The sequence below is a fragment of the Tamandua tetradactyla genome, chromosome 2, assembly GCF_023851605.1.
Source record: "Tamandua tetradactyla isolate mTamTet1 chromosome 2, mTamTet1.pri, whole genome shotgun sequence".
In the NCBI taxonomy this organism is placed as follows: Eukaryota; Metazoa; Chordata; class Mammalia; order Pilosa; family Myrmecophagidae; genus Tamandua; species Tamandua tetradactyla.
The window spans coordinates 214,663,660-214,680,060 of record NC_135328.1 but is presented as its reverse complement, the minus strand read 5'-3'; the positions used below and the strand labels follow the sequence as shown (position 1 = coordinate 214,680,060).

At 57.0% G+C, this 16,401-nt stretch overlaps 1 protein-coding gene across 2 annotated transcripts in view; it reads right to left on the bottom strand.

The window, feature by feature from the left end:
- The window catches only part of CASZ1 (castor zinc finger 1), a 55,845-nt gene that overhangs the window by 28,602 nt on the left and 10,842 nt on the right, over window positions 1-16,401 (bottom strand). The window lies entirely within an intron of this gene.

Genomic DNA, 16,401 nt, shown 5'->3' with positions numbered 1-16,401 from the left:
TCTTGGGCTCCCTGCACATTTCCTATGGATTCTCCCCTTTCCCAAGACTCAATAAGGGCCACCCAAGGGCAAAGCTCCTCCCAGGGTCTCCTAGGACTGCTGGTCCCAGTGCCAGGATCTCACTCTCCCTCCTCTGCCTCCAGCTGCTCCTGCAGCCCTGGAGGACCTTCCTGGTCCAGAAAAGCACACTTCCCAGAAAATACACTTCCCAGCCCCAAGGAGCCCAGCTGGACCCTTAACAGGAAGCCCAGGAGCTGCAGCTACAGTTTTAATCCTTGAACGCCACAACCCACCCTTAATGGCTGGGAACTGCCGTGAGGGCTAGCCAGCCCCGCTCCTGGCTGCTCGGCCTCAACTCAGGCAGCTCCAGCCTAGTGTCCAAGGGGGTACCAAGGATCCCAGGCGTGGGGGGATATGGCAAGTCTACCCACTATACATCCTGGGACCTGCCACAAAGGCCAGCCACGGGGGACACACACAGAGTGCACCTCATATTTATTTATCTGTTCATCTGTCTGTCCATCCATCCATCCATCCATCCATTTAGTGAGCCCCTAGCATGTGCCAGACCCCATTAGTAGAGCTGGGAATAGAGCAGTGGCTGAGGCAGATGAGACCACAGCTCCCACTCACTTCGTGCCCAGGGGGCCCTATCAAAGCCTTCTGACTGCCAGGAGCCCCATGACCTGGAACAAGTGTCCCTCAGTGGAGAGCTGGGCAAGCCCAGTTCCCACGCAGCTCAGATGGCCACTTGCAGGTAGGGGCTCTTTTCCACTCCTCCCCTGGCCCATATCAGAAGGGGCTTCACTGTAAGAGAGTAACACCCATTAAACCCCCATACCCAGAAGGAGATCAGAGCTACTCAGACAGGAATGGTCACACCCTGCATCCACCCAGGGGACCCAACCCCCAAGTGGACTTGACTCACACAGATGGTTCACTGTTCCCCCACAATATACACCAATGCCTGCTACCCGGCCACATTCTTACCTTGCAGCCAGACACCCATGTGTAGAGTCTCACTTGGCCCAAGCCGGCCTGGGTGATTTCAGCACCACCCACCACAGCCAGAGAAGGGTTTACTCAGCCCGCCCCCAGCCCTCTGGACCCCACCCTTGCCCAAGCCACTGCTCACCGGACCCTTGCCTTTCTACATCTCCTCATCCCAAGACCCCAAACCCAAGGTGGGCCCCTTCTAAATCTTAGCAGCAGGGCCCATCACCATGCCACCCAGCCTTGGGCCAGCCACCAGGCTCGGTGACACCAAACTTCCTCCAACAGTCCCTGGGTCTCATCTGGTCCCCTGCGCCCCCTCCTTGCATGGGGAAGAGAAGGGCAGGAGGGGTCACTATTTTTACCCAGAGGTAAGCAGCCAAGTGTGCCCAGCTGACAGCAAACCAATCTATAAATATTTATTTCAAGGAAGGGGAAAGCAGAAGCTCCCAGAGCTGCACTGGCTGCTGGTGACACCGCCTCCCCATACCCCCACCCATCCTGGAGCCCCCCCCACCCTTGCCTGGTTGTGGCTGTGTGCCTGGCTCAGTCCCTGGCGGGGCCCCCACCAGCTGCGCTGCAGCTGTGCACCCAGGCGCCCTCCCTGCCAGCCCCCAGGCCCCTTTGCTCCTGACTACTCCCCCTACACCTGCCCTCCAGCTGCTGCTCTGCCCCAGCCCACCTGCCTTCCAGATGTTGTCCTTCCTCTGACTCTATTGCTGGTCCCAGAGGTAGAGGTGGAGAAGGCCATGTGGGCTGGGGACCCAGGGCAGGAGGCAACGGCAGGCTTGTGTGCGAGCGTGAACGTGTGCACAGCGGGGGTGGGAGGAAGGGGCCATGGAAGACCTGAGTTCTAAGTTACCCACCTGCCTACCTTCCGGTCCGCCACATGGAACCTTTCTCCCCTGCCCCCACCACCAGGGCTCTGGGACCTACAGACTGCCCCCGCTTCCCCTGTGCTCTGACCCCAGGCTCCCGTCCGTCTAAACATCCCCCTGACTTTCTTCCCTAAAATATAAACGCCGTGGCCAGGCCTCAATGGGAGGAAGCCATCCGTCCCCGGCCTGTCACGGCCCCTTTCATCTCCTTCCCGCCACCAGCCTGCCCGCTGCTCTATTTACACTGGACACTTCCTTTGGGAACAATACTGCCCAGGAGGCAGGCTTGGGTCTGAGGATGGAAAGGCAAGGGGACCCCTGTTTTGCTTACCAGGGAAGGGAGGGGGCAGTCAAGGGGGGGCTAGCCAGGCCTAGGGCAGGGCACAGGGCTGCCCCTGGCCACCAGTGGCTCAGGACCGGCGGGAGAGAACTGGGGAGGTGGTCCTGCACTGTGGTTAAGGGCCCTGGTGCCCAGAAACTCACACCCTGGCTTGGTGCCCACCAGCTCCCAGCCCCAGGGGTTTTCTCCCCTGTAAATGGCAGTAAGGCGAGAGGGTGAGAGTCTGGGTCCAGCACAAAGCCTTGCAGCAAAGACCTGGGAAAAGGCAGCAGAGGCCTGGATGGGTAAGATGTGGCCCCGTAACTAGGCACGAGACCCCCAGGCTGGGAACCCTTCCCTGGCCCAGAGGAGAGGGGCTGGAGAGCTGGGCAGGGGCCGGCTGCTCTCTTGGCCGCTCTCCCTCACACCAACAAATGGCCCTGCCCTGGCTCCCCAGTTCTCCACTCCTACTGGGGCTCCAGCAGGCAGCTCTCGTCTGGGCTAAGCAGACCCCAGCTGGGGGTGGAGGAAAGGAAGGGCAAGGGCTGGACTGTCCACCTTTTGGGGCTCTACTCCCAGATTCCTAGTAACACGACGGTGATATGGACACCAGTGTTGTTCCCACTCTACAGAGGAGGAAACTGATCCTTGGTGCTGTGAGGACCCCCACAGCTTCGGCTCAGGCCAGCTGAGGGCTCTCAGAGGCCAGAGTTCTGCAAGGGGCTGGGGTCGCCACGCCACATCCCCACAAAGGCTCCTGTGCCGCTTCAGGAGGCCCTAGCCTTCCCTATGGGGGCTCCTTCCCACCCCGGCCCTGCTGCCTCCTCGCCCCCACTCCCTGCTCCCATACCACAGAGCCCCCTAAAGTGTTAACTGTGATGGGTAAAATGGTGCAGCAGATTGCTACAATAAATAATTTACTGATATTTATAAATATTCAAATCAGCCAGCTTCAGAAATCGAATGAAGGGAGGGCCTCGGGAGAAGGCCCAGGATGGCAGAAATCTCAGTGCTCCCCCCAAAGGCTGTGGAAGGCCAGAGTTCCTGCCGGGGCTGGGAGAGAAAGGGGGGCTCCTGGTGCTGCACCTGGCCCCCATTCCTGATCCCTGGGGGAAAGGGTGGGAACGGCTAGAAGAACTGCTCCATTTGTTCTACCTGGAGGAGAGGGTCCGGAGTCTACCGGACTGGCTCAGTGTCTGAGTGGCTTGTCCTGCTGTGGGGCGGGGGACAGTCCCAGGGGGCCGGGCAGGCCCGACGGTCCCCTCCCTGCCCCGTGAGTGATGGTGCTGGGGCCGGGCTGCCTGTCAGCTACCAGGCTCCCGGTGCTTTATGGGCTCTGCTTGGTGGCTCTGAACTCCCTGGTAGGAAATAAAGTTCTCCCTGCGCGTCCCTTCTAAACATTTCACTCAGTGGAAACGGTGTTTAAGAAAAATGAGGACATATTTCTTTCTAAGGATGCAGTCTCCCCTTTGGGCAGCCTAGTGCCCGCTGTATATCAGGAGTGGGAGGCAGGGGCCAGGCTCAGTACCCTAGGATGGGAGGGCCAGGCTCCGTGCCGGACAGTGCTGAGCACCTCACCGAGCCACCTTGGTGAAGCAGACCTGTCCCCATGCAGCCAGCTGGAGGGTCTAGTCTCCAGATGAGGATGCCAAGGAGAGGGAGCTGATGGCTGCACGATCACATGTGGCCTCCAAGTTCACAGTCCTAAATTCCGCCCCTCTGCTGCTCTGCAGGCCCACAACCAGCTGCCCTGGTCTCAGGGTGGCCCATGTGTCAAGTTGCCACCCTGCCACCCATGAGATCTTGACCCTGACTGGCTACATGTCCCATCCTTGGGCTGCTGTGCTACTGTTCATTCAACAAAGGCTCCCCGAGTGTCTTCCAGGGGCAGGGGCCAGAAGACACAATGTGAGCAAGTTAGACTGACACGGCTCCTGCCTTTAAAAATTCAGACAAGGGGACAGGCGTTCAAAAGTCATTAGCCAAGAGTGATGGCCACTGTGAAAGTACAGGTGCCCCGGGAACTACCAGTCTGGGAAGCAAGGTATTTTTCCCAGACACATGCCATCACGCTTCCTCTGTCCCCCAGACACCCCTTCAGCTGCACTATGCCCCCCTCACCTCGTGGTCCATCTCCACCTTAACAGCTCCCTTTCTTATCTCTTGCTGCTGTGACTCCTCCTTGGTGTCTGAACTTGTCCCCTGGCAGGTGTCCTTCTTTCTTGGGCCCAATCTCACTTCCCAGCTCAGAAGAGAAGGTGGGAGGAGAGGTGGCTGCTGCCCTGGGGCTCTCATTTGGGCTCCCTGGACCCCAATAGCTGTAAGCCGGAAGCAGGGGGTCAGACCACGGACCCTAGCATGCCCCCGTTTGTTTATTTATTTATTATGATTTTTTTTTAGTCCAGTTAAAAGGTTTACTATCCAGACGAGTCTAAGTGGCCTCACTTAGCGTAAGTAACTCTATAAATCAGGCGAACTGTTAGCATCCACCGCCCAGGCTGGCTATCAATCTCCCCCAGGTCACAGCCAAACAGGAAGGGGAGAGAAAAAGAGTTACCACCCAGGGGAGATCTAAAACACACACACCAAGCAAACACACGCAGCTGTGTGCATGCCCGTGGTACACACGCATGCACTCAATATCTCTATTTGTATAGCCACTCTGTATTCACACGTCCACAGGCGGAGTGGCACGGGAACCTGGAAATGCTAGTAGTGCTGGAGTGGGAACTCAGCTGTGCCACCTACTTTCTGCAGCCAGAATGGGAGACAGCCCGAGGAAGGGGGCCCAGGGAGGACTCAAGGCAGGCTCTGGTGGGATTCTACCACCCGCTCTACGCAAGTGGCCCAGGGAGCTGTGGAGGGGTCTGTCCCCACATCTGTCAGGCCCAAGGGGACTGAGCTGGTCCCTTTTGCATCCCCAAGATAGGCACTTTGTCCCAGGGACATGGGGCTGAGGCCAGTAAACCCCAGGCCCCTGATGGGTGTACAGTCACACCAGGCCAAAGACCAAGTTCCCGGGTCCACGCTCGCTTGCCCAGGGCCATGCACACCCCAGACTTGGTGGCTGGCTCAAGAAGGGCAGCGCTATCTAAAGGGTGCCATGATGAGCACCCAGGGGGACCTTTCTGCAGTGGCCACGGAAACTCCCCAATGTGTACTCCCACCCTGTCCCGGGACGGGCCCTGGCCCTAGAGAGTGCCCTGAGCTAGGGCCCACCACGGCCTGGAGGGGAAGAGGCCACTCCTGGCACCCCTGGGAGAGCCCGAGGAGGCAGAGGCAGCCAAGGCAGCCCCGAGGGTGGGAGACCTGCCCCAGGCCCAGCGCCTCTCCCTCTGCGCTCCCGGAGGCCTCCGGGCTCCTCTGCCCACCACCCGCCTGCATCTCCAGTGAACTCTATTTCTCTTTCCTCTGAAAACAACTGAGCTGTAAATACTGTTTAACCTTCTCCCCCCCTCCCCGCCACCCCCTCCCCTTCGCACTATAAAAACACAAATATGCCATAACTCAGCCGGCCCGGCCGCCCAGCCTCCAACATGCCCCGCGCCCGGGCCTCTCAGGAAGGTCATTACAAACGACTTTCCGATTCACTGCTCCTGAAATAATTTTGTGTATTAAAACCTGAATCTGCACTTTCTGGGGCCGAAAGCCTCGCTTAATTATGGCGGGTGTCCTTGGGACGGACAGTGATCCTTCACTTGGCAGCCCCGTGCTCCAGCCCTCCGCCCGCCAGCCCGCCCCCCTCCCCGGGCCCAATCTGTTTTCAAAGTGTGTCTGTCCTTTATTAAATTGTTTTCTTTTCCACATTATCAGTTGCCATGGAGACCTCATCTCTCGGATTATTTGAATTTCATTATATCTATTGATTTGGGAGCATTTCATCTTTTTTATTGTTTTTCTGTCAATTTTCAAAACGAATAACCATCTAATTTGCGTCAGTGCTGATTATGTTTGTCCCTCAATAGAGGTCGGCAGCTGCGCTGGGGAAACAAATCAATGAAAAACCATCATAAAACTCCCCACTCCAGTCTCCAGGATGTGTGGGTGACATTCCACGCCTGCGAGAGACACACTCATCAGCTCCAACTTCGGCTACGGTGGCGGCGGCTCCGCTCCACGTCCGCCTCCTTTGGCCTTAATATTTAATTTTGCGATTCGGGGCATTATTAGTGGTGTTTTTATTAGTGTGTGTGCATGCGAGTGTTTGGTGGTGGGCTGGCTGTCTCATTAATTTGTGGGTGAGGCAGGGAAGCCCCGGGAGGGAAGGGCAGACAGTTGGGGGGATACAGTGGGAAGTGGAGAAGTGGGGGAAACCCCCAGAGGAGGGGAAGGGAGCCGGGGGTCTGGGAGGACCCAAGTGAGGGGGATGGAAAAGGGGGATGCAGAGGGGGACTGAGAAGGGGAGGAAAAGAGGGAATTCAAATTGCTTACTTTGTTGTTTTTTTTTAAATAATTTATGCAATTTTAAGCATTTATGTATAAATTTTTTAATAAGCCACCCCGGAGCAGGATGGTCATTAACATCCCAACGTCCTTCTGTCCAATGGGCTGGTGGAGAGGATCAATTTCTGAGAGTACTTTCCCTTTTTTATGACATGATAAAATGCTTTTAAAGCAACTTACACAAATATGGAAATTTTTTTCTTTTTTTTTTTAATTCCGTCCCCTCTCCCTTCTCCTAACGGCCTATCCACCAGGGAGGGGTGTGTGTGCTCACACGCTCGTGCTTACGCTCCCTCTCTCTTGCCAGGGAGGGGGGGCTGAGGGGGCTGGCAGGGAGACAGCCCCAGTTCTAACTGGAACTGGCCGCCTGTCCTTCTAACAAGGGCATAAACTTTCATTACCCATGCACGCAGTCAAAGACAATTTAGGGAAACGCGCGGCTCAGAAAAGGAAAACCTCAGCGATTCGTGGCCCAGGCCACCACCGCCATCTGGGGGGCTCTCTCCTCCAGTGCGAAGGACCCTGAGCCTGCCGAGCGAAGGCAGAAAGAGTGAAGGGCAAGTTTTCCTGGGGACCCTTGGTTCGAGGAGAGACCAGAGTGCCAGGGCCCCCTCACTGGCTGCCCCGTGGCCTTGCCCTTCACCAACCCCAAGTGGGCATGGGATTCTCAAGGGCACACTCAGGGCCTGGCATACATACAGCACAGGATGCTCAACAGTGTGGACAATGGACAGACAGAAGGATGAAATGAAGACAAAGGAGCTGGAATGGGTGCGAGAGGTCCCGAGGTCCCTATGGAAGTCCAAGAGGCTATGGGCAAGGTGCCCTCTCCAGGTGTCACTCTTCTCTGGAAGCAGGCCTGGGGCATTAGTGTAAGAGAGGGGTGTCCTGGCTGCCACTGTCCCTACCCTGAGCCCCTTAAACTCCCTCTGAGACAGAGCCAGGCCTTGAGAGGGAGAGCAAGTGGCCCTGATTCCAGACTGAGGGATAACTCTCACTTCAGCTTCCCCTTTCAACCCTTCTTCCCGATACAGAGTTGGAATAGCTAGGGCAGGTCCAGGAGACCCACGAAGGGAGCCTTGTCCTAGGCCAAGGAGGATGATCCTGGGTCCCAGCAAGTGGCCTGAAGCACCTTCCAGCCCTGCAGCTGCGGGACAACATCCTGCTCTTCCAGACCACACTCAGGCATCTGGACTTTGGCAGTTTCTGAATCAGACAAACCAACATCAGATAGTTGGCTCCACCTCTTTACCACTTGTGACTTGAAGTACACTGCCTCCCTGCCGTGAGCCTGTTTCCTGGACTGGAATGCAGGGTATGGAAAGGATGATGTAGGTGGCCATGGGACATGTCTGGCACAGGGCCTGGACACCATGGTTCGTGCTCACTTGACATGGGGGTGAGTGCAGGCAGGACCCCTTACTTACCCTGGAGCTCCTGATTCTCCCTCAGGTTGGCATCCCATCCTCTGGGTGAGCCGGCCTGTGGCTACACCAGCCTAGCAAGGGGTCCACTGTTCCTGGGACCCTCTGCCACAGCACCACGGGGGGAACCCTAGTGAGGCCAGGCCACTACAAGCCCACAGTGGGGATCCCAAGGGAATGGGGCTGCCACACACCCGCCCTCCTTTTCTGGGCTTGGATCCCCCCTCCCTTAACTGTCATTAAAATAACAAGTTTCTGTTACAATCTAAACATTCCCACATCACATAAAGGGTTATATTACACCCGAGTCACTCCCGGCCCATGTTTGCACAGAAAAGCTCACGGCAGGTCCCCCCTCCTGACGAAGTGACTTATTAAAGTTTAAACAGTAATTAACAGAACAATAAAAATAAAGGGATGTTTGGGGAGTCATAGCACACAGGGTTTTTGGCAGTGCCAGCAGTTTTTCAGTGCCCTGAGCTGGCAGCAAAATGCGACTATGGAAACCAGGGGGTACAGAGGACCAAGCCGGGCTGGGCCACAGGAACTTCAGACCTGAAAGATGAGAAAGCAAGGCCAGGCCAGAGGAGCAGGGTGAGGGGAAGCCCACCCTTGGGTCTGAGTAGCCCACTGGTCCCACCAGAGCTGGGAGAGTGGGGGCAACCCCACAGATCAGGAAAGCCGGTCAGGAACGCCGCCAGCCTGGGGCTGAGGGATGCTGATGGAGGCCAGGAAGGGTGTGAGACTAGGCCCAGGTTGGCTCCAGGTACTTCTGCGAGCCCAGGGCCTCAGTCCTAGCTGGCTAACCCTGGCCCGGACCTGGAAGGGGTGGGCATCAAGTACCGCCAGCACCATGACTTCAGCAGACCCCACAGTTATTGATTCATGAGGACTGCCCCCCCACCCCTCCCGTTTCTGAGAACACACCCCCAAGTCTCCGGAAGCCTGAGTCAGGTCTCAGGGGGAAAGCCTTCCTTTCCTCCCTCTGGGGTCGGGAGACTGACCAGCTGATCGCAGGCTGGATCCCACCCAAAGGGAGAAGGCACCTAACTGGCTAGGCCAGGCTGGACTCCCTGCAAGCAAAGCCATCATTCTGAAGGCTCAGAGGGAGCTGGGCCTGGGTCTTGTCTAATGAAGGATGCTGGACCAGTCATCCTTCTCCTTTCTCCCCCATTCCAAAATTTCCATCTTGGATGCTCAGACCCCTGGCTCTAGGGGAATGCAGAGAGACAGAGCAGGACAGACAAGGCACTCAAACCCCCAGTGGACCCAGGCTGGCATGCTTGAGCTGGGTTCCAGGGCAGTGCTTTATCCTTAAAGCCTTGGAGGCCGAGGAAGAAGGGAGAGCAGGAGCACTGGGTAGCCCCAATGAGCATGTATGTCTCACATGGAGACAAGCCTATGTCACCAGGTGATGGATACCCCAGGATGGGTGGGCTGCCCCATGACTTCTCAGCCCCACAAGGAACCCTCCAGCTCCTTCCCTCAGCTCAGGCTGCTATATACCTGAGTACATGAGTAGGGGGCTGGGGAGGCGGTGCTCTCCCAGTGTATGGCCTCTGACCTTATGATTCCAGTGCCCACGGCCACCTGTGCATCCCTAGACTTTCTCTCCAAGGAGAGCTGCTAGAATCAAGGTTCTCTCCTCACCAAAGAGGATTTGTTCCAAGAAGTGGTTTGGCAGTAAATCACCCCTGAACTTGGGCTCTTCCTGCCAAGGCAGAGCAAAGGGCTGACTCAGGGACCCAACGAGAATGCCACTTCACCCTCCTCTGAGCAGAGGCATCTCCTCTGCTTGGTCTTCTCCACCTCCTTCTGCTCAGTGCGCCAACCTGCCCAGGCCTGCGTGGGATCCTCTTCCTGCAATGGCCTCTCCACTTCGGCACCTGCCACCAGCAGCCCTGGACCAGCATGGGTTCCTCACAGCAACAGAGGCTGACGTGAGCCACCGTGAGTCAGGTGTGCAGGTGAGAAGCTGGGTCTGGGCCAGGGAGGCTCTTTCACCCCATCCCTCCTGGGATCTGGTTCCTGGGAAGCTGGCAGGTATAAAAGGCAGGGACTCCGGCTTTGATTGAGCCCCGATGGTGCCCAGCCAGGCCACTGCCTCTGTCCGAGGCCCTTGCTGGCACAGCAGCCAGGGGAGCAGACAGGCCCCAGAATCCTTGATGCCTCCAGGGCTTCAGACACACAGAACTTTGCCCCAAGGAAGTGGACAGGAGTCAGCGTCTTTCTACCTCCTTTCTCTTAGGCAGAACAATTTGGGGCTCCACCCCTCACGAGATGCATGACTCATGGAGAGGGGAGAGTGGAGGGTCGAGGCACAGTGAGGGGGCAGGCCATGCCTCCCCAGACTCCAGCTTCTGCGGAGTCAGGCTGGAAGGAAAGACAGGAGCTCAAACTCCCTCGCTGCTGGAGGAGGCACACTGAATCACTCTGAAGCCCGGGTTGGAGTAGGAGAAGGGGGCAGGGAAAGGTACACTAAGAGTAAGGGAGGGACTGGCAGAGGGCAAGGCAGCGGTGGGGTGAAAGAGCCTCACCATGCCCAGAACACCTCCCAAGGAGGGCAGGTGGGGACAGAGGCCTTCTGATGGGCATGCTTGAAGGTGGGCAAGTGGGGAGGAGGCTGCATCCTAATGTGTGGTTTCTAACACCCCCAACCTTCTCTCTGTTCCAGGGCTACAGCAAGGAATCTGGCTGGACAAGGAGCTCCCAGGAGGCCTGCACAGATCCAAGGCGCATGCTGACAAGGGAGACAGCTCCCAGGGTGAAGCTGTCCTAGATCAACTTGGAATTTTAGAACTGGGAGGGAACTGAGGCCCAAGAGGTTGAGAGACTTGCAGAAAACCCAGGCCATTCCCCCCATCACAAGCAGACAGACCCCGGCAGCCAATCTGGGCCCTCTCATGTCTGGCAAATCAAACTGCGGATGCTGTTGTTTTAAGAGGACCCTGCTCCAGGGTCCAGCAGCTCCCAGATCCCAATCAGTGTCTGATTCTAGTGGGTAAAACTCACACCCCGGCCCACCCCAGGCAAGGGCAACAGTGACTTCGAAAGGGCACCTTCAGGGCACAGGACCTGGAGCTCAGATTCCCAGCTCCCTGGGGGAAGCAGAAGTGGAGCCTGGCTGCCTGGGTTTACCGTCTATCAAATGGGCCAGGTCTGTGGGTGGGAGACCATGTGTTCCTGTGGCAGGGGTGCACATATCTGAGGGAGGGGACCTTCCTCATGCAGGGACTGAGACCCCCACCCTTACCCCAGAACTTGCAAGTTCCCTATCCTGGGATTAGAGGAAGGACCTGGGATAGGTAAACCCAGCTCTAGACCATCCCCAGGAGAGAAGGTGGGGTGGCAGCAGGTGGCAGAGGGGTGCCATCCCACCCTCCCCACAGTCCATCTCTACAGTCCCCTCATCGAGGCCAACAACAGTGACATGAAGGGACTAATTCGGGAGTCTTCATACAACTGAGGGCCTGGTGGAGGGGTTTAGCAGTTGTCAGCCATCTGGAATAAGGAATTACAGTCACCTCCCTAATCCTATATTCCCTAAATCCTAAAGCTGGTTTCAGTTGGGGGACAAGGCAGCAGGTGGGTGGGTGGGGGAGTGGTCTGTTCAGAAAGGGGGAAGCCTGGAGAGGTGCCCCGGGCTGGGGCAGCACCTCCCTTCCCCCTCAGAGGGGGCTGGGGCTGGGGGCCCAGAAGGGGCTGATGAGCCAGTGTCCTCGATGCCCACTCCGGGCCCCGCCCGCTCACGCACACTCACTCCCTGGGCCGCGCCAGCTCGCGCAGGGGCCGTCAGGTAAATTAGATCTGAAAGCTGACAATTTCTGACCATATTTCCTTGATTATTTCAAACAAATGCACAGCAGCCGCTGTAAGGAGATTAAAGTGACATAAACGTCCCGAGTGGGAGGGGGGAGGGCAGAGGATTCAGGTCACCCCCATCCGTCCCCCGCCTGACAGACGCTATATCGCTATCCAATCCAATAAAAAATCCCCCCCTTTTGCTTTAATTAATTTTACAGCTAGCTTGCTTAATTACTTTCAATCAAAATCCTCCTGCCATCGCAAAATTAGAGATGGTTGAGCTCCATTAGCCTAAATTCTTCATTTCCATATAGAAAAGAGGCTGTCTGCCTAGCCAGCCCAGGCCCCTGGCAGGACAGACACCCGTCTGCCCTCCCACTGCCTGCCAGCCCACTTCTGGCCTCCCCTTTCTGGGGTCTGGGCATTTGTCTCATTCTCCTCCACTGCTGCTCCTGGGGCTGAAAGGAGTTGGTGTCTGGGAGGGATCCCCTCCTGATGCCCCCAACTCTTCCCCCAGATTAAGGAGGGTCTGTAGAGTTGGGTTGGACTAAGGGACCAAGGCGGCTATGGAGCTCTGGACGGGGTTGGGCTGTTCCCGGAGGAAGGAATGGTCGCTGCTGGGATCCTATCTCTATTAAGGGGCACTGCTTGCTTCCCTGATAGCACCCACACCTGGGGCAGACAGTTCCCCTGCACCTCGTACCCCAACCCTCCTTGTGAAGCACAGCTCCCAGCAGGCCAGGCACACTTCCAGCCTTGGATTCAGGCCCTGGCCAGTGTAGACCCTTAGAGCCAATGTCATCCAGGGTCCCCTGCTGCTGTCCTCTGGCCACACTTACTGCTCACTATCAGAATAACCCTGGTCCAGCTGTCTGCACGGTGCTAAGAGGCAATGGAGCAGCCTCTGATGGCTCTGGCATTCTCCAGGAGAGTTCTCCCAGGGCCCATGTGAGCCTCTCCTCCCTTCCCATTTCACTTCCCTGGTTCCCAGCCTGCAGCAGCTGCTCCTCCACCCCCAGAGGGGGCCGGTGGGTGGTAGGTCTGGGCCCTGTCCACATCCTGTGCCTGCATTGGCTCCCTTCTCCTCCCATCCACCTGCCTCTTCATCACAGCCCCAAGCCCAACTCCGGAAGCTCCACTTCAGGTTTTCTGTGCTACAGCCCCGAGTGTCACCACAGGGTCCAGCCCAACCTGGGCTCCAGCTGATTAAGGATCTGCAACAGGATGTAGGGATTATAGTAAAACCTGGCTCCGGATCTGCAGGGGCAGCAGGCCAAGTCCTGGCCCTGGGACTCCCTTCCTTCCCCTTGGGCACACCCCCTCTCACCCAGTGGCCAAGGCAGGGAGGAAGGTTGATCCTCCAGGCCTTTCACGGGGTCTTGACTGGACTCAGGTGTGGGTTACAAGGGGTGGCTGAAGAAAGGCAGGGTTAGGGTGGAAAGTGAAGAGGGGAGTTATGGCTGAAATCGACCCTGGACACTTATAGCTGCTCTTGGGACAGGAGGCCAGCCCGGTGTTTGTTCTCCTCAGGCAACCAACATGGAGGTGGGGTGCTCTCGGCTGGACTCCTGGGCAAAGGCTGAGTGTGGAAGGAAGTGCGCTAAAGGCTGGGCGAGAGCTTTCCAGGCAGCAGGCCCAATGGCCACTCTTCGTCTGGGACTAAAAGACTGGGTGGTGTGAGGCCAGCTCAGGGCACAGGTGAGGAGGTGACAGGCTGGACCTGCAGAGACTGGGTTCTTGAATGCAAGGGCCCCGCAGGTCTGTTCACAGTCTCCTCACTGGCCCCACCCCCAAAGGCTCCCTCAAGACTTCTTCCACCTGATTTGGTGGAGTGTATCAAATACATCCTGAGTACCACTCAGCCTGGGGTACTGGGGAGAAAGAATTTCGGGTCTGGTGGGGCTAGCTGTGTCTTTGCCAAAGTGGTCCCAACACCACTGAGAACACAAGAGGCCATGAGTGCAAGGTTGGCTTCCTGGGGTCCAGCTCCGGCCTTGGGAGTTAGCAGGCAGGCTGATAAGAAGGGGTGGCAGCAGCTCATCTTGGCCCTGGTGTTCCCTGCCTCCTGGGTTCCCTCTAGAGCTGTCCTCCACACAGGTCTGCATCCTCTCCCCTGCTCCTTGTCTGTAACATTGACAAAGGGGACCAGGAGGCTGGGAAGGTGGCAGCAGCCTGTCCTTGGTGGTACTCACTGACTTCCTTGTCTCTCTCCCTCCCATTGGGACAGGGCTGAGCCTTATTTCTGTTATGTCCCAAGCCATGCCTGGTCCATATGGGCAGTGCTCCTAGAGGGCAGATAGAAGAGCAAGTTCTGGGCCAGCTAGCTAGAGACCAAAAGGGCACAACTGCAGTAGGGCAGCACAGACACCAATCATTTTCTGTCTGTTCCTGCTGGCCAGCACAGTGGAGCAGGGAGTGCCGGCCTCTCAGGCCTGCACTTTTAACTCCTCCCTCAATGCTGGGCTGCTGCTGCTGCCACCTCCTCCTCCTCCTCCAGGTGTCCCAGTTGAAACCTCACTTCCTCTGGGAAGCCTTCCAAGATGGCTTCACCATGCAGATGGTCCTTCTGTAACAACCTGTTTGATCAACCATCTTCCTCATGAGTCTCCAAGATCTGTGGGACGGAACCACTGTTTTAGCCCAGCTCCTGGCCCAGTAAATATTTGCTGGATGCATACAGGAAACGAAGCGCTTCTCAAGTTCATGAGGGGCAACCTGGGACTTGGTGGTGGGGCCTCACTATTGCACGAAACTACATTGTTCTCCCAGAACCACGCCTGTCAGTGCGGGTGGGGTGGAGGCCAGAGCCCCTTCTCATGGGTCTCTCACCCTCTTGAGCCTCAGGCTCACCTCCAAATGCCCTTCATGGGGCTCTGCCCAGAGAACAAAAGAGGCCCCAGTTGTTCCAACATTTCTCTGCAGAGGAACAACTGTCGCCGGCCGGCCAGTCCCTTTCTGAACAAACCCAGCAACTGTTGGCAGTGGAGTGAAGATTCCCTCCCTCCACCCTGTCTCTGTCCTGAAAAGGAGAAAGGGAAGTTGAAGGGAAAAAAAAAAGAGAGAGAGAGAGAGAGTTGGGGGGAAATCCCATATGAAGCCCTGCCATCTCCCTACACGCGCTGTAAGTCTGTCTGAAAAGGGCACAGGGCAGCCACCTGCTGTGCAGACAACTGGGACAGCCACAGGCTGTGAGGTCAGGACCCAAAAAAAGGAGGTGAGGGAGGGAGGGATCCAGGAAGGCAGTTGGAGGGAGTGGGAGTGTGGGACAGGGGTGAGGGGGGCCACAAAACAATCAAAGGCTGGGGTGAGGTGGGGAAGGTGGTGGGGTGCCTAGTACTGCAGCGCGTGAAGAAGGGTCTGGGGGCAAGGACAGGAAAAGGCAAGAGACCTGCAGAGACCATGGAGAGCCTGAGGGCCCGGAGGCTCCAGGAGGCCAGGCTGAGTGGGGAGCAGAAGGTTTCTTCCCGGGAAGTGGACACAATGGGGTGGGGGGGTGAAGGAGGGAAAAAGAAGTTGACTGGGGAAGAGGGAGGGAGGTCTATTAAAAACCTCTCAGTGCATAACACAAAATGTCAGGGTTTATAGCTTCATTCTTGGCATTGCCGGGACTGAGAACCCTGCACAGAAATGTCACCGCTTGTCATGTTTAATCACCTGCTGTTTGTTAACACCTTCTCTGCAAGGAGCCTGTCTCACTCTGCCCCTGGGCCCCCAGGGAACCTGGAGACAGAAAACACCCTTCCCTGGGCTCTCGACCTGCCCAGGGCTCTTGAGAGAGGAGTTGGTTCACCACCCATCCCAGTAGCCTCAAAGTGACCCTTCCTATCAGGGAGGTAGGCGTCTGGGAAGGGGACCCCATGCAGTCCTAGAGAGGGTTCGTGACCTCTGGCCAGGGTGGTATGCTTGGAGCAGCCAGGGCCCAGGCACTGCAGGCTGAAAGCCTTTCTCCTCTGCTCCTGCCAAATCTTCCAGGACTAGCTGGCTACTCTATTGATTCTGCCTCTTTCCCACCCTGGGGGTAAAAGGGGGCCCGCTCAGATCCCCACAGCCTGGAAGTCACCCATCTGCATGCCCGAACGACAATTGCCACATAACATCTAACATGCAGAGCCACCCTTCCAGTCACTGCCCAATGGCACCATCTGTGGCTCTGGCTTGGCTCGCTCTCTAAGCGTGCTTTCCTGGGTTGTTTAGATTAGGAAGTCTCAGATCTACTACCCTGTAATTCCTTCCTCTGGAGTTTGGGGAGGGAGGTGCGGGTATGGGTTAGGGGAGAGGGTAGCTGCCTCTCAAATAGCACACAGCTTCCCTGAAACACCTGGTTGTTCCCTGCCTCCTAAAGTGCTGTATGGTCAACACCAGGACAGAGTTGGGGCCTCTTAGATCACACCCAAGCCAAGACCTTCATAAGCTCACAACAGTGCTCAGGCTAGAACCCCAGGCAGGGATGGACTGCAGTCTGCAAAGCTGCAAGTTTATCCCGGGCAGTTTCCAAGGTAACCCTGTTGCCTCTAGGAGCAGAGAAGGCCAGAGGTTGACC